The sequence below is a fragment of the Suricata suricatta genome, chromosome 12, assembly GCF_006229205.1.
Source record: "Suricata suricatta isolate VVHF042 chromosome 12, meerkat_22Aug2017_6uvM2_HiC, whole genome shotgun sequence".
NCBI classification, from domain to species: domain Eukaryota; kingdom Metazoa; phylum Chordata; class Mammalia; order Carnivora; family Herpestidae; genus Suricata; species Suricata suricatta.
This window is the reverse complement of record NC_043711.1, coordinates 32,416,808-32,439,682: the sequence shown is the minus strand read 5'-3', so window position 1 is coordinate 32,439,682 and position 22,875 is coordinate 32,416,808. Positions and strand designations below refer to the sequence as shown.

General features: G+C 42.6%; 1 protein-coding gene and 1 long non-coding RNA gene across 4 annotated transcripts in view; both read left to right on the top strand.

Annotated features, from left to right (window-relative positions):
- MAGI1 (membrane associated guanylate kinase, WW and PDZ domain containing 1) overlaps positions 1-22,875 on the top strand; it is a 624,267-nt gene that overhangs the window by 162,753 nt on the left and 438,639 nt on the right. The gene's annotated exons all lie outside the window — the stretch shown is intronic.
- Positions 1,878-12,295, top strand: LOC115273375. Its single transcript, XR_003900791.1, has 3 exons — positions 1,878-1,988; positions 4,971-5,161; positions 11,055-12,295. It is a non-coding gene; the product is annotated as an uncharacterized LOC115273375 (long non-coding RNA).

Here is a 22,875-nt window from a genome sequence, read left to right as displayed (position 1 = left end):
ATTTTGGAAGTAAGGTTTCCAGGACCTGGAGGGGCTAGCTATTGCTAGGGAAATGCCATTTTTTTTAAAGCACTGTTCAAAAAAACCTCAGTCATGAGACCCTTCAGATGTAGATTGAAAGGCCATAGCTTGGAGTATGATTGCCAGCATAGATCTTGGGGCAGGTGAGATGAAGGAAGAAGACTTATAGGATCCTCGAGGTTGGGATAAGGTTAAGCTAAGGTTCTCTTTTGACCCTAGCAAAGTGTCATCCTCCAAGGCAGCTGAGCTCCTTGAGGGAGGTCACTCTGCCTGTGTCAAGGGCTGTAGGCAGGAAGGGAATATAGTTTTTCATTTGCCTTAGTTTCCCGTATCACCATGGCAAGCACTTAATCCCCGTTCCTTTGTTCTTGGGTAGCCAGGAGTATCCAAGAAATATCACACATATTCCACCTGGGGACATGGGGGTCAGGGACGGCGCCAGCCTGTGTTTTGCCCTCTGCTTGCCCCACGATCCCTTATCTTAAGAACTAACTAAAGTACCATTATTTAAAGTACATGCCACAACACCTGGCACATTGCCAGCATCCAGCATATAATTGATCCCTTCTTGTAAGAATTTTCTTGCTCTGTAAGTTTGGAAGACTCCAATTGTATTCAAGGGGGATGCAGATAACTTTGGTGTTAGCTTATTCAGAAGTGAAGGTGCATTAACTCTGAAATAATAATATAAGTCAATGAGAAAATCGGATTTGATTTTTTTACTCTTTTAATTTATATGCAGACGGAGATGATCTATTTGCATAAAATAATTCTTGAAAATTGCTGTGTCATCTCCTGCCATGTTATCACAGATGAGGAGTTTCTTGCAGAGATAAGAGCAGGCCTGTGGTGGTTTTAAAAAGCAGAGGTTCAGGGTCATCATGCTGTTCGCCTCCTCCTTTCCTCATCCCATAGGACAGAGATGGGTACAATTACATCCCAAGAAGAAATAATGAGTACAATTGAATTCAAGGTAAAGGAATTTTCGGTTCCTGCTGGGAAGAAGCAGTGGTTTAGGTTTCTCTTATTAGGACTTTGTAAATCCTGGTTCTCATCTTTTCACAATTTTTAATAGCATTACCCAGCCAACCATTCTCACAAATGTGCAAGTTTAAAAATTAGCTGAATGCCGCAGAGAGGCACTGATGTGTTGTCTCCGTAACGGCTGCCTTGTGTGGTGCTTGTGAGGCACGGCACTTTTTCCTAATCACGGTGTTGAGCTTTGTAAATTGTAACATCACTTTGTATTACTGAGCAGCATGGAGTAGTGAGTTCTTTCTAAAGTCATCTGGAAGCTTCTATCTGCCATGAATTTTTGTTCTATGAGGAGGATACATTTACACTTAAGCCATCATTAAAATATTGTGCTTGTTATGACCATTTTAGAATTAATACTGTTGAAAACACTAGAGTTTTGTGATTTTTTTTTTTTTAATATCCAGTGTGGGGCTGGAACTCATGACCCTGTGATCAAGAGTCCTGTACTGTATGGACTTGAGCCAGCCAGGTGCCCCATGTGAATCTTTATTAATCACTGAAATGTGTAGAGAGGCCAGTTTTCAGTGTGTCCCCCCTGAAAAGAATGGAACACAGGTGAAGCGGGACCTCTCTGAATCCACCCCGTCTATGTGGGTGGCGCCACCTAATTAGCTTCCTAATGTAGAGCAGGTTTCAGGATTTCTCGGATTTATACATAACTGTTTAGGTTTGTAGGGGAGGAAAAATAACTTTCCCTTTCTTGGTTCTAGGTTCTTGGCCGAAATCTCCTCTGATAAAAGACACATTAACAGGAGAAAACAAACAATAACATATATGTGTTTTGTTTACAAGAGAGACAGCCAGGAACCTAACCCCCTAAAATGCAAGCCACTACCTTGAATACCTTCTCCTGCTGGGGACAAAAACAAGACATTGGGGGAAGAGGAAGCCAGTTGTGGGAGGAACCAGGAAGAGCTCAGTAAACAAGGGTAAGGTTGTTATGCAGATTTAAGTCCAGGCCTTTTTTTGGGGGGGTAGAGTTTCTAGTGATTTACCTCTTCCCCATTTCCTGGTCCAGAGGGAGGCACATCTACAGGTAGATTTTCTCCTTATAAATGTAAACATCTCTTACAAAAGGGTTGCTTACTCTCAGTTTTCAGAACTTCTTCCTTGTCTCCTTCTTAAAAATAACCCAGTCAAGATGATCAAGATAGTCGTATACCAGAGGCTTATTTGGAGATGTATATTCTGCTCTGTTTCCGAGTCTTTTCTGGGAGCTACACTGAGCAAAGAGCCAAAAACCACTGTCTAGCTGACCAGTTCCCTGAAGTGTGATGTAGCAAATATCCCACTGGGCTCCGGACTGTAGGACTGGCCCTGACCCCTGGGTTTTGTTTTTCTCTGGTACGAACTGGGGTTGGTGATATCTGCTGTGTGCACAGCAAGGATTAACAGGTGTAAATTAGAGATAGCCCGGAAAGGGCTCTGATTTGCCAAAAAACATAGGGTGATAATTACACAATTTCATTCATTTTTTAGTTGTTAAAATGTGAAAAATAGGACATATCCAGAACCATAGATTATGCGGCTTTGTCTTTTTGTGTTTTGATAGTTCATAAAATCTAAAACAGCCTTAAAATTTTATTTTTTAAATGTAAGCTCTCTGTCTAATGTGGGGCTTGAACTCATGACCTGGAGATCAAGCATTGCATGCTTTACAGACTGAGCCAGCCATGAAACAGCCTTAGATTTTGTGAGTGCTCTTGTGTTTCCTCCTTCCAGGAAAGTGCATGCCAGTTCTCCTTTCTATCCCGAACGCTGCCAACCATGAATTTAGCAACTGACGCTATGAACAAAGACCAGCTCCCATTGAGAAATAAGGCCGCCTGTCTGCCAGGTGTACTTTGTGTGTGTGCAGTGGCCCTGAGCCTCGCTCAGCCCCATTGCCTCTATTTGGGCTGGCTGATTCCTGACTCGTGAACAGGGCAGTCGGGTCATAGTGGTTTATGTGTGATTGCTGAATTTCTGGGAGCTGGTTGCCACTTTCTCATGTGTCACTCAGTTGAGAGAACAGGACGTGTGGCCTCAGGGGTGATTTGAGTTCCCCTCCATTAGATGTCTTGTGGCCTTGAGGTTGTCCCAGAACTCCCATGGAAAGAGGAAGTACTGTTCCTTCATGCTGCTGACTGCAATGCGAGCCATTCCAGCTTTGCGGAAGGGAGGGAGAGGATGGGCTCCTGGCTTCTGTGGCCCAGGTGTCACATAATGGGGACAATACGTCCTTTTAAAAAAGTACTATTGACATGAAAGGTTAGCACATGGTATCTGTACTCCCTCAAATAGGTCAGAGTGGAGAGAAGCAAGGCCTGGTGTGTTCCTTGTTTTCTTCAATTCTGCAGCATTCTCTCACCTGACTCGGAAGTAACCGTGTAATTCTCTGTGCAGGGATGTGTTGGAAGGAAACAGTACCAGGCAGCATGCAGTTTGGACGAAATTGGCTTGGGTAACTGAGTTCATTGACTCAGTGCTGTGGCAGACCCCTGAATGAATGGCTTCAGGTGTTCATCACCATCTGCCATTCCTTTTTAACTTCTGACGCGTGAGAAGGCAGGTTACAGAGTTGGGTGGGGACCGTGTAGCGGTGGAAAAGATGAACACATGAGCTATTGGCACACAGAATTATGAGTGTGTAGGGTGTGTTGAACTACTTCTTGCAGTCCATTCCTCTGGAGTCTAACAGTTTCCTTGCTTGTCCTTTTTCTCAGCCTGAGGGCTGCATTTCAGACATGCCTACACCTGCACTATCCAGTGTGGTGGCCATTAGCCACATATGGCTACTTAATATGAAATAGAAATTAATGAGAATGAAATAGAATTTAAAAAAAAACCCAATCCTTCTGTTGCAATAGCCATGTTTCCAGGGCTCTGTAACCACCTGTGGCTGTGATCTAGGACAGTGCAAATGGAAGATATTTTCCTCGGCACAGAGAATTGTTGGACAGCACTACACGCAGTAAGCTTGGACGAACAAAGGGGTATGTGTGCGTGCGCGTGCGCTCCCTGTTAAGTCTTCATTGGTGAAGGAGGGGTGCCTCGCCCGTGGAAGCTCCCAGGGACTGTGGGTTTCATGAACAAGGGAAAGAGTCAGTGGATGTTTGAGTAAGTGGAGGAAGGGGCGCTAGGTTTAGTGTGTTCTTTTCCTCACCTATGCTGGGGGTAATGGCTATCCAGACTTGGTTCTTGAAAGTTGCTATGCGCCATCTGTCCCCTTTTGGTGTCACTTATTTAATTAAGTTTCCTCCCACTTCATGAGTTTCCTCCCACTTGTCCCTGCAGGTCTCAGAGCAAACATTTCACCAGCCATTCAGATGGATTCCTCCTCCTGATGTTCTCTTTTTTCGAGCACATCCTGTCTGCTGGCTGGGCTGCTAAGTGCTTCCGGTTAACAGTTCAGTGTGATCTTGTGTTCCTCCTGGGAGTTGTGTTTTCCTGGAGCCTAGAGCCTCTGTGGCACAGCCCCGGCCTGTCAGGTTAAGAGGCTTGCTCAAGGCGAACCCCCTAGAACATGGCACAGCCAGTAGTCACATCTGTCCCTATGATTCCAAAGCTGCTAGGTCTCCCCTTTCATTGTGCCCTCATTGCTTCATTTTTACCAACATTCTGATTGATCTCAGAAGCATTTAGGGTTCTGTATCATTTAGAAATTGCATTGGGATGACAAAATGCAGAGACCTCAAGAAGGTAGCCTATGCACCATTGGTTTTTTTCCTGGGAAATGACCATTCTGGGAGAAGACAGTCCAACACATCTAAAGCCCATGGCAGCCTCACTATTTTTGTTCTGTTCTGCCATCCCTAGGTCAGGCTCTGGTCCTCCCCTTGAGTAAGGTGTCTAGACTGAGTTCAAGGCAGGAAGAAGTGAGAAGGATGGAAAGGGGATAAGATCATGACAGTTGTCTGTCCTCTTTTAAGAATCTTTTCTGGAAGTTCCTGCATGAGCTCTGCTAGTACCTCACTGGTGACCCCGCACCATGAGGCGGATAGGACATGTGGTCCTTCACCTGGACACGTTGCCCTGCAGTGAAATTAGGCTGCCATCCACAAGCACGAAGAGAAGTACAGTATTGGATGGGCACCTTGCAGCTCCGCACAACTGCATATTGGTAAGTCCATTTTAGAGGTTGTGAACTCATACCTTGTGCCTTTGGGCAGGTTTTGGTTTAATAGCCGAGGGCCTAACTATTAACTTTTATTCTTGAGGTCTGGCATTCCCTCTCCGGCTGCAGTGGCCCCTCTCCTCTGGTATAATGCCCAGCAGGTGTGTTTATTTATTTTACTTTCCTGGTCCCAGCAGACATTTGCTTCTCCAGCCCCTGATCAGAGGATGCTGTTCGTGTCTCCAAGCTGCCATACTTCTCCCTCGCTTGTGGACCCTTAGTAGGTATTTCCTTTTTCGTTGGTGTGACCATCTGTCACGGCTTGTCACCATGGGAGGTGTGTGGTAACTGGATTGTGGTGGAACCCAGTGAGCCTGGGGACCTAGCAGGTGGCAGGCATTACAGCCAGTGTGGGTCTCCTTTGTAAAACCCACATGGCTGAGCTCCACTGTTAGGACATATTGTGCACATCCTTCCAAACAGAGATTCCTGGAGTGGTGTTTGTAAGACCAGCTTTGGGTGGTTTTATGAATATGTTTGAAAGTTACCTATTAAGAAAATTTTTTAATGTTTTATTTATTTTTGAGACAAAGACAGAGCATGAGCAGGAAGGGGCAGAGAGAGAGTGAGACACAGAATTGGAAGCAGGCTCCAGGCTCAGAGCTGTCAGCACAGAGCACGACATCGGGCTCTAACCCATGAATGTGAGATCATGACCTAAGCCGAAGTTGGAGGCTTAACTGACTGAGCCACCCAGGCGCCCCTGAAAGTTAATCCATTTTGCAGAAAGGATGCTTCTTCTAATTCTGACCTTAGAAACTACTTTTCTTTCTCTGGTGGGCTCTTCATATAAAATATATGGGCATGGTGATTGGGAAATTGTTGCCAATGGAATTCCTGACCGTTTTGAGAGTAGACAGATGGATACTCATCATTCACTCATTCACTCAAATATCCATCCATCCATCCATTCATTCATTCAAAGATCAGATGTTTTGTGTATACAAAATACTGTTCAAGTTATTGGGATGGCAAAACCCTAAAGTGAAAAAGGTAAAGTATGTATGTTTGTTTCTGTCAGCTTAAAAAATTATTATTAATCTTTTAAAGTTTGTTTATTTTTGAGAGGGGCAGAGAGGGGGGCGACAGAGAATCTGAAGTGGGCTCTGTGTTGACAAAAGCCCGATGTGGGTCTTGAACTCATGAACTACGAGATCATGACCTGAGCCAAAGTCAGACATCCAACTGACCCAGCCACCCTGGTGTCCCCCCAAATTATTTTTAATAAAAAGTTAGAGTTTTCACACAACCAACCTATTTTGTTGTCTGTTTCTGAGGGTCTTGGTCCCGAAGACTGTTTTCTCCCAGAAAGTTAGCCACTTTTAGTGTTAGCTATAAAATGCATCAGGTAAAAGCATTTTAAAATAATTTAATAAAACATGGTCTTGGGTAGATAGAGACTACTTTTGCTTCCTTGTCATCCAGCTGCCCTTTTTGTAAAAATCTTAAGGTTTATTATTGATCCAGAAGTTCACTGTAGGTTTCTATGATATTATGTTGATGTGGAGAATTGTGTATGAATAGAGCAGAGAAATAAATAGAGGTTTGATCTATCAGAACTTCGCAGCAGTGGAGAAGAGTGTGTGGGTGTTTCTGACTTTTGATACGGAGGCATTTGAGGGATGGAACTTGTACTAAAAAATTTTATCAGCACAGGGTACACACTCAAGAGTGAAGGGAGATCTTGACCCTGTCAGACACTCACTTACCAATGCATTAAACATGCACTTGAAGAACTATTCATATCACATAGGCTAGGCAGTGTTTACAGTTTCCACTGATCTTTTTGCTACATCTGTGTTGAATTGGACTATCTAGAGATTCTCATAAATGTCGCAAGACTTCTTTTTAGATTTTGAGTTAGGAACCCACAAAGGATGCTGGTGGTGGGTGTCAGAGTAGTAACCACAAATACTTTTGAATACTTTGACAGTTACTTAAAATGTAGGTGTCAGACATGTCTTCTAATATTTTTATGGTAATGGATGTGTGTGTATACATGCATGTCTAGTGGGTTTTTTTTTTTATTGTTGTTTGTTTGTTTGTTTGTTTTTACCTATTTGGTAGAGTTTTACATTTGATCCATCACCCTAAATGCAAAGTGGAGGCAGAGGGAAAAAGTAAAATATGGTTGTTTGCTATTGTTCTCTTCCCTTTCCGGGTAGGTGCAGATTTGTTGCTGGCCAGGCCAGGGAGCTCCACTTAGCGTGCTGTTCCCATTACTAGATGCTTTATCATCTTGTGGAAGCCACCAGAATAACCTTGGCCTGGATTTCCTCCTTAGGGTAAGGCCAGGAGAAAGCAGATAAAGGTAGTGTTCATTCAGGAACACTTGGTGTTTACACCAGTCACAGCCCCGCCAGGTGGAAAAATGACAGGCTTGCCGTGATCCTAACTGCTTGTGAGCCCCCCAGCCCAGCTCACTGTATTCTTTATTCTCCCCGCTTCTTGACCTTCCTCCTATAATCTCAGCTTTTAACTTTCACCCACCTTCCTCTCACTTTCTTCCCCTGTTCCTCTTCTTGTACATCAAAACGGTGCAGTCTCTTCCTCTTTATGACGCTTATACCTTCAAACTTTTTTGATTGAATTTTGTTTCACATTAATAAGTATAAATATTTGATTTCTGTCAGGAATATTTAGAAAATATTCCCAGTGCACCTGGGTGGCTCAGTTGGTTAAGCAACTGACTTCAGGTCAGGTCATGATCTCATGGGTTCGTGGGTTCGAGCCCTATGTTGGGCTCTGTGCTAACAGCTCAGAGCCAGGAGCCTGATTCAGATTCTGCATTTCCCTCTCTCCCTGTCCCTCTCCTGCTTGTTCTCTGTTCTCTCTGTCTCTCAAAAATAAAAAAACATGAAAAAAATTTTTTAAAGAGTATTCCCATTCATATGTGACCATTTATGTGTGTGTGTGTATGTGTGTATACATATATATTCACACTGGTACATAAAACTTAGCCTAAAAGATTTTCCCCAAGTTAAGTTTACAAGTGTACATCGATCATCACCACCCATCAAAATCCAAATAAAGCAACAGCAGTATTCTTAACTCACTGGATGAGAGAAAATAAGAGAATAAAGACCTTTGTGGGGAGGCTGGCTGACTCAGGCGGTGGGGCCTGTGACTTGATCTCATGGCTGTGATTTCTATCCCCACGTTGGGTGTAGAGAGATCACTTAAAAATAAAATCTCTTTTTTTAATCTTTTTTTTTTTACATGTATTTATTTTTGAGAGACAGAGAGTGAATAGGGGAGGAGCAGAGAAAGAAAGAGACACAGAATCTGAAGTAGGCTCCAGACTCTGAGCTAACAGTCTGCACAGAGCGTGACGCAGGGCTCAAACCCATGAACCATGAGATCATGACCTGAGCCGAAGTCCGACGCTCAACAGACTGAGCCACCCAGGTGCCCCGAAAGTAAAATCTTAAAAAATAAAAAAAATATTTAAAAAAGAGCTTTGCCCTTATTCATTTGCAAGCACTTCCGCTGTGTGATCTTTGACAGTTTCTCTGAGGCTCACATGGCCTAAAGATTTACTGCCTGATTTAGTAGAACAGTATGGAGCATGTCTGTGCACCAGACATTGTTCTAGGTACAAGGTGCCTGGTAGTGAACAGACCAACCTCCCTGCCTTTTAGTGGGGAGTGTTTAAAATTAAAAAAAATTTTTTTTTTGTTTATGTATTTATTTTGAGAGAGAGAGACCACATGAGTGGGGGAGGGGCAGAGAGAGAGAGGGACAGATAGAATCCTAAGCACGCTCCATGCTGCCAGTGCAAAACCTGACATGGGGCTTGAACTCACGAAACTGTGAGTTATAAGCTTAACTGCCTGAGCCCCCCAGGTACCCCTGGTGGGGAGTGCTGTAATATAAAGAACATGTGATTGAGGCCCAGTGGAGTTCAATGACTAGTGTAAGCTTGTAGCAACTTAGGGAAGTGAACTTTGCCTAGTAGGTGTTTTTAGGTCAGTGAGTGGCTTTTCTTCTTCACTCTTGCTTATCAGTCCTTTCCGCCTGTGTACTTCTGTAGAAACAGAACCGAAAGCTCAACATTACTTGGATTGCTTGAATATTTTCCTGAACATTCATCCACAGTTTATATAGGACTTTATTATCTATCTTTGTTTTACTATCAGACTCTTTTAGATGATGTGAAGTCCCTCCCTGCATCTTACCACTCCGGGAATACGTGTCTTTCTTATTTGACCCTGGAAGGACACCTTTGCACTAGGGTGACCAGCCACCCTGGTTTGGGTGGAACTCAGGAGTGGAACATTCTTAGAACTTAATGTAGTTCTTCAACTGTCCTAGGTGGCCTGGGACTAAGTGCTGTCCTCGGTTTGCAGGACCTTAGGTGATAAAACTGGGAAAGTATCAGGCAAGATGGGTTTAGTTAGTTACTCATCCTAGATTATATACTGGAAATTTACCAAAACATAGAGCACAACACACACACAAACATACAGATTCAAAATACTAGAACATTTACTGAGTAGTTCACTTAAATTTTTTTAAATGTTTATTTATTTTTGAGAGAGAGACAGAGTACGAGCAGGGGAGGGGCAGAGAGAGAGGGAAACACAGAATCCGAAGCAGGCTTCAGGCTCTGAGCTGTCAGCACAGAGCCTGATACTGGGCTTGAACCCATAAACTGCGAGATCATGACCTGAGCTGAAGTTGGATGCTTAACTGACTGAGTCACCCAGAGGCCCCTCAAGTAGTTCTCTTTAAATTAGCATTAATTTTATAGTGAAACAGGGTATTCAAATGGATTTTGCTGGTGATATTTTATTTCACTTCTGTTGAACAGTTATTTAGAAGAAAAATTTGTGACTCTGAACCATAGTAGTGCATAATTGATAAACTGATTTATATTCATGCTTTGTACCATACTATAAAGTAACCTATGTGTCTGCATTGCAGAGAAATTTTCCATTTTGAAGCCAAATCTGCAAGGGAGAGCTGGTTTCTCTGGAGTTAAATTTCTTTAGTTTTCTAAGTAAAAACCTCAAATCTTTAGTGGAACCTAGGGAGAAAGAAAAAGATTTTTTATTGATTTATATTTTAGTTCAGTTAAGTTCCTTCCTTATTAGATGTGAAGAAAAAATTCCATCTCCAGAGTACCCAAGAGTTCCATTTCATCATTTTGTACCTGTCTAGGAGAAATGCTTGTTTCTTATAAAAAAAAAAAAAAAAAAAAAAAGTCATTTCTTGAATGCTTAGGAGCATCTTTTTTCCCCTTATTTTATTTATTTATTTTTTTTTTTTTTTTGAGAGAGAGTAAGAGAGACCAGGGGAGGGACAGAGAGAGAGGTAGTCAGGATTTTTGAAGCGGGCTCTATGCTGACAGCAGAGAGCCTGATGTGAGGCTCAAACTCACAAACCACGAAATCATAACCTCAGCTGCAGTCAGACGCTTAACTGAGCCACCCAGGTGCCCCTATGTGTAGGAAGGATATCTGAACTGCATTATTTCATTTACTTTTTGAAACCTGTTCATGAAGTAGCCAATTAGTCCTTATTGTCTGAAGTAACAGACATAATCAGTCCCCAAATATCAGTATTGTTAAAAAAAAAAAAAGAAAGAAAGAAAAGAGGATTGTTTTTGGCTTAGGATTCTTGTGCCTCAAATGCATCAGGAAGTGACCTGCCTATCACAGTCATTTCAGATCCACAAAGAGGCCACCCTCCCAACATCACTGGTTGCTGTCCAAGAGGGAAAAGAAGGTTCTCAGTGGTCTTGTTCCTGCAGTTAAGTTGTTTGGACTGGACACACTGTACCTCATCTCGCACAACTCATGGGCCGGAACTAATCACATGCTCCTATCCTCTCCAGAAGGAAGAGGCCAGGAGAGGTGTGACTTTTCCATATTCCCAGTTCCAGAGGGCTAGGAGTACTTGGTGAGCTGCTCACTCTGATGGCTACCAAAGCAAGGAAATCGATTACACTGGAAGATGAGGAGCATGAAGCTCAGAGAGGTTAAGTACCTAGACCAAGAGTATTCCACTGCAGGTGGCGGGGCTCAGACTCAGGACTACCTTTGTCTGGCATCTAGGCTTTTACCCACTAAGCCGACATTGCTGCCGTTCCTCCTCTCCTCGTTACAGATTTTCATCTCTTAATGAATTATAAGTTTGTTTTGTTCCCGTAAGTGAAAACTCTCCACGTAGAAGGAAAACACAGAAACATAAAGAAAAGTGGATCAATGGAAGTTGGGTAATTCTACCAAAAATTCACTTATTTTCCGTGTCCAAACTGTGCCTCAAGTTACTTTCAATTCAATCTTAAGATTGCCAGTCAGCTGTTTGTAAGTGTTGAATTATCAAAAGCTGAGAAATAATGGGTCCATCCATCATCGGGCTGGGAGTAAATGTACTTCAGCATCGGTGTGGATTCCCAGTCCACAGGATATTATTCTGGGCATCTTACTAAAATTTTCCAGAGCCAACATGGGCATGGAATATTCCAGGTCACTTGGTTTCATTTTGCTCACCATTTTAACTCTCCCAGACACTTCCCATTTGATTTTCTCTACCTGAAATTTCATTCAAGATTTTTGTTTCCACCGTCAGGATACCTACGTCTAGGAGCCTTAGAGACACATGGTTGGACAGTGGATTTCTTCTGACTTGTTTCTTCTCCTTGATCCTGGCTTCAAGTCTGACAAATCTGGTTATCTCCTTTGTAAAAGTTTCTTTGGAGAAAGGCATGTAGTGCTTCAGAGCTACCCAAGGTCAACTGAACTTTGAAACTAATTAGTAATTGTTTGAGCGTTTGTTCTGTGTCCAGTGCAACTGCATTTTGACTGAGTAGGACATCCAGCAAGGAAGAAAAGTTTCGGCATAACTGCCATTAGTTAATAAGGTTTCCAAGTGAAACTTTTCTATTCTCATGCAAATACGTTAGCATTAATCAGCATCCTCTTGTCATGGCAAAACAAATGGGAGCAGAGCAGTGAGGACTATGAGAACAGGGTAAACGATATTTAGAAATCCCACCTCTGGGGGCACATGGGTGACTCAGTCAGTTGAGTGTCCACTGATTTCGAGGTTTGGTTCCAGAGTTTGAGCCCTGTGTTGGGCTTGTTGCTGTCAGAACAGAGCCTGCTTCAGATTCTCTGTCTCCATCTCTCGATCTTTCTGACCCTATCCTACCCCACTTGCTCTCTGTCAAAAGACCAAAAAAAAAAAAAAAAAAAAGAAAGAAAGAAAAGAAAAAGAAATCCCATCTTTGTAATTTACTAGTTCTGGGACAAGTTCCTAATTTAACCTGAGCCTCAGTTTCTTCACCTGTAAAATGGTGAGGAGCCCAGTACATGTTGGATTATATCATCAATGGCACAATTAACATACTCTCATTTCTGCATCCTCCGCATGGATGAATGAATGGTGTGGGTAGTTCCCTATGCTAGGGAAGGTCAGAGGTGCTCATTAGACATTCTGTATTAAAGAGACTGCTCTAGAGATGAGAACAGATCTGCATGGAGAAAAACTAAATTTGTTAAATTAGAATTTTATGACTAAGATACAAATTAAAGATGGCCTGCTTTTTTTTTTTTAATTATTTATTTATTTATTTATTTATTTATTTGAGAGAAAGAGCACAAGTTGGGGAGGAGCAAAGAGAGAAAGATGGAGACACAGAATCCCAAGAAGTAGGCTGTGGGGCTTGAACTCAGGAACTGTGAGATCATGACCTTAGTGACTGAGCCACAAAGGCACCCCAAGATTGCCTGCTTTTTTATGTGGATGATTTTGACAAGAATATCATCCAGATTTTAGTTTTATTGTTCCTGGGGACTCAGGCGGGGAAAAGAACCACCAGGTGGTGCTAGCCATTTTCTGATCTAGAGAAAAGAACTACAAACCCAACTAAGGAATTTCCATCGGGATAACACTAACAATTCGGGATTTCTTAAGGCATTCAGCCATCTGCCTCAGATTTAATGTTCTTAAGTACATTGAAATTCTTTAGCTTTAAATCCTCATGTTAAAGACTCTGTCTCTGATTTGTGATTTGTCATGCTACACTTTTTTGGCCAATCAGATTTACAAAGAAAAAAATTGCCTGTAGCCAAGAGCTGTTGCTTTTTGCACAGTGATGTTATTACGCGGTAGTGTTTAAATAAGGACCTACCCACAGGGTAGCAAAAATGTGGTTCAGTAAATCATTGTCTTAAAATCAGTATAAACACATGAGCTTGGTTTTTAAAGCAAGATGCCAGCTCCTTCTGGAATCTGCAGGGAGAACATATCAGTATTTTCCTTTTGGTTCAGAAGGAAAAAAAAGTCCCAGAGGGTGAAAACGCAAGATAATTGGGTTTGTCAACCCATTCCTCCTTTCACAAACATGTATTAAATGCTTCCTCAGGGAGGCAATGCGGTATAATGGCCAGAGCCCGAGGCCCTGCAGTCAGACCTCTTGGATTTGAATCCTGGCTGTCTTGCTTAGTCTCTCAGCCCTACAGTTATCCCATCTGTTGTGGGGATAATAACAGAACCTACGTTGGGGTTGCTCTGAAGCTAAAAACATGAAACACATTTCTTACAGACTAAATGTTCCAAACACGCTGGTGACCATGAGTGGGTGGTACTTTGAGCCGGTGGCTACTTGGGATTAATAGAAGGCCTCCGAGGGAGCTGGAGGACCCGGCCCAGATTCACTGCCTCCTGTGCCCTCGGTGGGAAAGCACCATTTAACTCATCCCAACCCAGAAGATCCAGACCATGATTCTATTTTGCAAATGATGAAAAGTGCTTAGAGAGGATAAGCACCTTGTGAAGGTCACTCAGTGGCCCGGGTGCATCTGGTATCTCACCGTTGGTCTGGGGTGACCTTTCCCTTCCCAGGGATTATTCCTGTGAGACTACTTTACCTCAGGGCCTGTATCCCGGAATGACACTAGTTGTCAAGCAGTCTGTGGTCAACTTTAGAGATTCTAGGGAGTCTCTTGAAAAATTAGCACTTCTGCATAATGCTGTTTTTTGGGAGAGTTAGGTTGGGGCTGGCAGGTGCTGCTTATGGCCGCCTGACCTCCCGTCCTCTTGCTCTATGTCTGTGCGCATGCACCAAGTCAGTTTCTGTGGGTTCTCAACAGACTGAATCAAAATGCTCAATGCGGCAGTGTTCCTACTAGCTTGCAGCTCTCGTTCCCAAATTTTATGAAAGGAAGATTGAAGTTTTTTTATTAGCCTGGCCATCTGTCTCCTTTTCATCTTTGAACTAGGTAAGGACACAAGGATCGGATAGGTTTTGCAGGTTACTGTGTCTCTTAAACCATCGGGCCAGTAGCTTGAGTGGTGTCTTGATCATATTGGAAGCAAAACAGCAAAGTGTACCTTTGGTGGGAGATGGTGACACTTCTGAAACTGCGGTGGTGGTGATGGCACCATCTGCAGTTGGGAACCTAGGAAGGTTGAGACAGATGTAGTTGGCCACGTGTGGGTGAAGTGCTAAGAGCTGTCCCTTGAGAGTGGAGTGAAAACATCAGGTTCTGTATCCTGGCAGTGCAAAGGCATAACAAGGACACGAAATCCGTGCAGTTGTGACTGATGTGGTTGAAAAGCGTTGAGATGATGGGAGTCTGTTAGAAGCTCGCAGTGGTTATTTTAAGATCTGATGCATTGGATGATGATCACAGTAGCAGTAGGTGGCATTTATTGAGTGCCTACTCTGTGCCAGAAACTGTGCCCGAACTAAACATAAATTACCCCCTGTCACCAGCGAGCGAGATATTTTTAGCCCTGTTTTACAGATAAAGATGGCGAAGCTTAGCAAGGTTAATTGACATGTGTTACAAGTAATGGAGCCAGAAATCAAGTTCAGAGTTACTCTGGGACTCATCATCTTTACTACTACCCTGTGTATTCTCCCAAATTCCACTTGGCAGGAGAAAAAAAAAAGACGCTGAGCAGATTTATACATGGCCACATAGAGAATGCTGAGGTCTCCTTAACCTTTAAATCTGAATTGATCGTGGTGCACTGGCCTGGCCTTTAGAGGAAGATTGGTAAATGATTATTAGTCTCACTCAATTATAAATTTAATCTTCATGCTTTTAAAGTTTTTTTAAAAGTTTATTTACTTATTTTGAGACCTAGAGAGCCAGCGTGGATATGTGCACTGGCGGGGTAGGGAAAGAGGGAGACAGAGAACCCTGAGCCTGATGCAGGGTTTGATCTCTGAACCATGAGATCCTGATCTGAGCTGAAATCAAGAATCAAACTTTCAACCAACTGAGCCACCCAGGTGCCCCTGATTTTCACACTTTTAGAATAGGATTTGTTTTGCATTGGGAAACATTATACAGAATAAGACCCGAGACTTGTGTGAATTGGATTTTTACTTCCTATTCAGTGTACACTTTGAGAATTGCTCTCTGGACCCCTCTTGTACAAGGTGTGCCATTCAGAATGTTACTTCAGTAGGATCTTAATGAAAGATTGATTTTAAGCAGAGGTTTGTTGTAGAATTTCTCAGAGCTTTTAGCAGGCTAAGAAATTTTAGTGTTGTCCAAGAAAAGGGTATAACTTGTGTTCCTAAAACATTTCTTACCCTGAAAATCTTTCTCAGAGCTTTTCTGAGATGACTGTTGAGAACTGACCCCAAATCCAAACTTTACTGTCTCTTTCTTCCACTGCAGTTGGCTTGCTTCAAGGTGAAGAACATTTCACATAACTGAAGTCATGGTGATGACATTTCCTCTCACCAGCAACCTCATGGTGATCCTTTGGAATCAGAGGCACTTTGGACATGAGATAGTCAAATGACCATTGGCTAACTATTATCATGGCTATAGATGTCTCCAGCTGGGAAGGTATCTTAGGTATCTACTGCTGTATAACGAATTATCCCCAACTTTCTCAGCTTACAGCAGTAAACATGTTGTATTTCAGTTTCTGTGGATCAATAATCTGAGCACAGCTTACCTTGGGAACTTGGGCTCAAAATTTCTGATGAGGTTGTAGTCAAAGTGTCAGCTGGGGCAGCAGTGTCATCTGAGGCTTGACTGGGATGGGGGGGTGTTCTTCTTCCAAGATCACTCTCATGATTGGCAAGCCCTGGTCCCTCACCACAGAGACGTTTCCACAGTGGCTGCACAGTATGGCGCCTGGTGTCTCCCCAAGTAAAAGATCGTGGAGAAGGTGAGAGAGAGAACCTATGACAGAATCATTTTATAACCTTATCTTGGAAATGATATCATTTCTGCCCATTTCTTTTAGTTAGAGGTTAGTCACTACATTTGTCCCACATTCCTAGGGAGAGGATTATTCAAGGATGTGAGCACCAGGAGGAGGCTTTTTACCACAGAAGTGTAAAGAGGGGTGGATAGGATTTTCTTGACAGAGAAGACATGTTTTGATTTTCACTTCTGGTGAGGAGATAGGACAATTTCACAAAAAAGCTGCCATCTCCTACTGTGAATATATTTCACAGTAGAAGAATAAGGAGAGAAAAGTTAGGGACCTAAGAAAGTAGATCAGGAACAGTTAGTTGGTCATCATGATTTTGCCCCCAGGATCCCTGTGGGCTCTGACGCTTGCTAGAAGGAAGAAAGGAAGGAATCACAGAGAGGCATTTTTCTGTAGTTCAAATATTTCCTTCAGCAGGAAACAATATTATATTAAAATTAAATGTTTATAAAATTCTAGAGAAACAGAAACCGAGAGAGTTGAGAGAGCAGGTGTGAATTTGTTTTTTTGATTAAATAAGCTTTTATATTTCCTCCCTTACTGGAGTGTAAATTGTGGTGTTCCAGAAAGGTGGTACTGTTGATTTGCTATCTCTTAAGACGCCCAGGAGGGAACATCAACTGCTTCCTGCTCTAAAGGAAACAGTTCTGTAACTCAGGGCTGTGACATCTGTTTTGATGTTAGAGAAATGGCAATAAAATTTGATTGAGGTGAAACCCTACAATAGGGGCGGGGGGAGGTCTGGAACAGGAAATGGAAAGGTGGAATGATAAAAATGCTCACACTGTTTAGCCATTGAGATATTTTATTACTCGCATTGGCTTTTTTGTGTGTCTGTATTCTCCAACTCGATAATGAGCCTGTTTTTGAGATGAACTTCCGGTGTCCCCTAGGCATTTTGAGTTGGCTCGTTTTAGGCCCGTTGTAATACGGGTCATTTGCTCCCCAAATGTGAACCTCCCCCACGGAGGGGGTTGGGGGTGTACTTCGTAAAGTCTGGAGAAAGTTTTGATTGTTACAACTGATGGTAGTGGAGGGTGATAGTGTAGAGGCTAAACATACCATAATGCACTGCAAACAACCACAATAAAGAATTACCCAGCCCCAAAGGTCAGTGGTCTGGGTTTGCAAAAAAGTGAGATTTGAGGTTATGCTTTAACAGAACCAGACATTACTGTCCTCCTGGACATAATAGGTAAGCTTAGAAGATCAACAGAGAGTAGAATGTTGACAAAAACCATCCCTGTGAATCTAAAGAAGAAAGAGGTATGGTAAAAGGGAAAGAAAACACAGTTCCTTTGTGCCTTACATCCCTGTGTGATTTTTATATCAGAGGTAAAGTGCTCACTGTTCCCAAGCAGCAGGCCCTTGGCTGGAGCCTGGATGAACAGCTGGGTGCAGCAGCTGCATATTTTATAGAAGCAAAGGATGGAGGCATATACCAGTTGCAGGATTCTCTAGTGGGGAGCTGGAGGGATAGACATAATGGTGGTCTGTCTTTGCAGGTGTGTGGGCACTGGAGAACATGGCTGGGAGACATCCAGGAGCCCTGTCCTACCTCTGGGAGGTTGTTGTATTTTACTTCCCTCTCGTTTGATTATTGTGCCCTGTCTTCCCTTAGCACGCATGGCAGCTACAGCTGGTATTGACCCGAGGGGCTGTTCAGCCAGCTGCTGCCGAGACTACAGACAGGGCTCAGGATGGAGACGGCCAGGCTAGGGAGGCACACATCTGCCTTGGAAACCACCTTGTGCCTGGGATTATTTCTCTCTTGAGTCGACTCTCATATCCCACTTTGCTCCATGGAGCTAAAATATCTTAGTGCTTCACAGAGAAACCTATCAGATTCCATCTTCATCTTGAACTTCTTTATCTTTTTTTTCTCTGCCATCCCTGACACTAAGCCAGTGGTCTGCAACTTCTGCATTTAAGAAGAGATCCTTTTGGGGCGCCTGTGTGGCTCAGTCGGTTATGCCTCCGACTTCAGCTCAGGTCAGATCTCACATTCGTGGGTTTGAGCCCCACATCAGGCTCTGTGCTGACAGTTAGCTCAGAGCCTGGAGCTTGCTTCAGGTTCTGTGTCTCCTTCTCTCTCTGCCACTCCCCCTCTCATGCTCTCTCTCTCTCTCTCTGTATCAAAAATAAATAAAACATTAAAAAAAATTAAAAAAAAAAGAAGAGATCCTTTATAAAACTAGAAAATCTATAGGAACATTACCCTATGCTCGCAGAATTAGATGACTTCCTTTGATACCATTCAGTTGATCAGTGGACAGGGCTCTTCAGTGTCCTGACTGTAATCTCATTTATTTGTGAGATTGATTTATTTATTTGTAATCTCATTGTGTGTTTATGGAGCAAAGTTTTCAGATTTTCCAATGAAGAGATTGTCATTCCTTGACTTCATGATGTCATGCGTGGTACTTTTACCTCTTACTTGGGACCAGGTGGGCCTAACCTTTTTTTCTGGTTGGGGCAACTTGCTTAAGGCAATGTTGAGCTAGTAAACCACAGCAATAAGTGTCTGAGGGAATGTGGGTAACATGGCAAAAGCTAGCAAATTAGGAGTGTTCTGATACCGGGTCCTCAGATTGGCTGGGCAGCACCCAGGTTGTTTGCAGGGATGTGGACTTCAGTTGGACTCTCATCTAGATGAAAATCTGGTCTTCTCATAAGAGCAGGAAAACAAGACACCTAATGTCATCTGTAGCAGAGAAACAGTGAGGGTGAATAAAAGGGCTACATTCTGGTTTCAAACATAGGCTGGGAGAGTCTATCTATGGTGCACTGGGTGCTAAAATTATGAATGTAAGTCATTAAGTCTGCCAGATTATGGCCTATAAATACTTAGTGTAAAATAAGAACGTTCTTATTTACATTTAAATAGTTCAGGTTTCTTAGATTTCACTACAGAAAATGTAATATTAATGCAAATTTTGTTAGGCAATGACAGTAAATATACCAGACAGTTATTAATGTTTTATACACAGTCATTGATTTTCAAAAAATTGGCTTGCCATGAATGGCCTTTATCATCCATAGGGGTTTTGTTTGTTAAAGAGGTAAGAATCAGAAATTCAGAAAGTGCAGATTCATGGAATTAGACAATGCCATTGGCTTTAGGCTGAAAGTGAGTCTTTTCTCCAGTTGCTTGATGTAATGATATAAATTAAGTTGCTGGTACATTTGTCCTTTCTATGAAGAGTCCCTTCTGATACTGCTTTCTCTTCCTGTAAGACACATCAGAACCAACGAAATGTTAAATATTTTTTTTATATAACTGTAGTATCTTAGTTCCTTGATGTATTTATATAGTATTTAGCACATGTGTTTCTGGTAAAAATGAATGTACCAAAGAGATAAACCCCAAAATACTAGAGACAAGTTAAAATGGAATTTTTAAATAGTGTTCTCGTAAGCCACAGGAAGACAAGAAAAAGAAAAGGTAGAAAAGGAAACGGAACAAACAGAACACACAAAAATAAAATGCTAGACTTGAGCGGTAACACATCTATAATTTCATTAAATGCCGACAGTCTAACTTCACCAGTTTAAAAAAAATTTTTTTTATTGCTTTTTATTTTATTTTTGAGAGACAGAGAGAGACAGCTGGAGCAGGGGAGGGTCAGAGAGAGAGGGAGACACAGAATCCGAAACAGGCTCCAGGCTCTGAGCTAGCTGTCAGCACAGAGCCCGACGCGGGGCTCGAACCCACGAACCGTGAGATCTGACCTGAGCCGAAGCCGGATGCTTAACCAACTGAGCCACCCAGGCGCCCCTAACTTCACCAGTTTAAAGTCTGGCATAGTGGACTGAAAACGTGACCCAACTATTTGCGGCCTTCAAGAAACACGCTTGAAATCAAATGATGTAGGCAGGTTCAATGTAAAAGGGTGGTGCAATGTATATCATGGAAAGATGAACCAAAAGAAAGCAAAAGTGGCTATATTAACATCAGATCCAGTAGACTTCAGAACAAATAAGTAATTGTGGTGGGGGGTGACACATTTTGTAATGATAAAAGGATCATTCCACCAAATCGACCTTTGTAAATGTCTATGCACCAAACAGCAGAGCTGCATACTGTATGGAACAGTAACTGGTAGAGAGAATAGGGGAAATAGACCTGCAGTTGAAGTTCAACACCCCTGTCTCAACAGTTGAGAAAACAACTAGAGGGCAGACCAGCAAAGATCTGAAAGAACTCAGCAGGACTATCACCCATCACAGGCTAGTTGACATTTATAGAAAATTCTACCCAACAAAAGCAGAGTGCATCTTTTTAAGCACCCATAGAGTGTATACCACAGATGCCTATATCCTAAACCACAAAACACACCTCAGTGAATTTGAAAGATTTGATTCATACAGAGTGTGTTTTTCAGTCACAGCGGAATCAAAATGGAGGTCGTTAAGAGAAAGATCGCTCCATCCACTTGGTCTTCCTAGATTGTTTCTTAAACATATTAAGCCTATTTAGACTGTTTTTGGTTCCTCTCTAGAATGGTCTTCCATCAGATTTTTTCCTGGTTTATTCTTTCGGACCTCTACATTCAACAGCATCTCAAGAACTTCTGTAATTACCTAACAAAAGTAACTTTCTCAAAGCCCCCTTTTGTTACCAGCTTCATGTCTTCACGACTCCCCATTATCACCCTGCTATTCTCTTTGCAGCACATAATATCTAAAGTTGTTTTTGTTTGTTTAATCATCAGTCACTGTTACACACAAGAATATTAGTTCCAAAAGGGGAGGCTGGGTGGCTCAGTTGGGTAAGCATCCAACTTCGGCTCAGGTCATGATCTCGTGGTCTGTGGGTTTGAGCCCGGCTTTGGGCTCTGTGCTGACAGCTCAGAGCCTGAAGCCTGCATAGGATTCTGTGTCTCCCTCTCTCTCTGCCTCTTCCCTGCTCATCTGCTCTCTTTCTGTCTCTCAAAAATGAATAGTTTTTAAAAATATTGAAAAAAAAGAATATTAGTTCCTGGAAAGCAGGAATGATATATATTAAGTTCACCATGGTACCCTCAGCCCCTAGGACATTAGGTGCTGAGTAAGAATTGGTTATATGGAGGGGAGCCTGGGTAGCTCAGTGGCTTAAGTGTCTGGCTCTTGATTTCAACTCAGGTCTTGATCTCATGGTTGGTGGGAACGAGCTCCACATTGGCCTCTGTGCTAACAGCACAGAAGCTGCTTGGGATTTCCTCCCTCTCTCTCTCTCTCTTTCTCTCTGTTTCTCTCTCTCTCTCCCCCAAATAAATAATAATAAAAAGAATTTGTTATGTGGATTATAGATCTCTATCACCTAGCTAGTACTGGTTATCTAAAGATGTTCTCATTGCTACAGAAAGCCGCCAGGGAGCTTGTGCAGGTTAGTAAACAGGCTCTTCTTGCACGTTAGTGACACAGGGAGAACTAGCTTTTCTCTGTTTAGCTAACCTTTGGTTCCATATATCTGTTTACCCAAGTGGGAGAACTCTTGTGAGAACTTGGACTGAAATAGGTTGAATGTGCTCAGGAGCTTTCAGAAACCTGACTTAACCTGCGGAAAAAGGTTTGTAGTTCCCGTAAGCTCATTGTGCTAATGAAGTAAAAAAATCTCACGGAAGTCCAGAATTCAAGAATGAATATTCTTTGTATAGCATAGCAAACCTTGCAAATAAGTAAATGGTTCCCAGTAATGGCTGTGCTCTTAAGTAGACATTGGAACAACAGGGGCGCATTAAGTGAAAAGTCATCCTCAAATAGTTTGATCTTTCTGTTTTCCTTTGGAGATGTGCATATACTTGGGTAACTCAGAGAGGTCCTAAAGCATGAGTGTTGGCAATTGAGTAGATCTGGGTTTCAGTCCTTGATCTGGTGCTGATTTTCTTGTTGGGATATATTAGAAAAGTCATTTGCCCATGCCGGCCCTAATTACTTCCTTCATAGGAATGGAAATGGTAATAATACTGCTGCTGCATTGTTGGGAGGATTTTAACAATAACAACAATAATCATGTGTAAGCTGTTCCGTTGACATAGTCATACACTGGGTGAAAGCAGTGAGGAGGGTCTAAGCCTCCCTCACAGGGAATAGAAGTAATCAGACTTACGCACTCAACCGTATCCGTAATGGTATGCCATTTTCATCAAAGTAGATAGAGACCCTGCTGGTTACATGTAAGGCATATGCCTTGCTTGATTGATAGTCATTGAAGTGAATACTAAGTGTCTCTTGTGCACCTGGAGTGGGACAAGGCTGAGGAGGTAGAGAAATGAGCAGGAGGCTCAGGCCTTCTGAGAGAGATGGTCAGAAAAAGGGACAACTACAGAACACATAGTAATTGCTAGAACAAAAGCTGTAGGCTGGGTGCTTTTGTGGCAGAGAGAAAGGAGCTTCATCCCAGAGTCTGGAGGATGAGCGACTCTGCACTGATAAAGGCGGAGGAATCTGGCAGAGGCTACCTGCAAAGGGGTCGAGCCTGG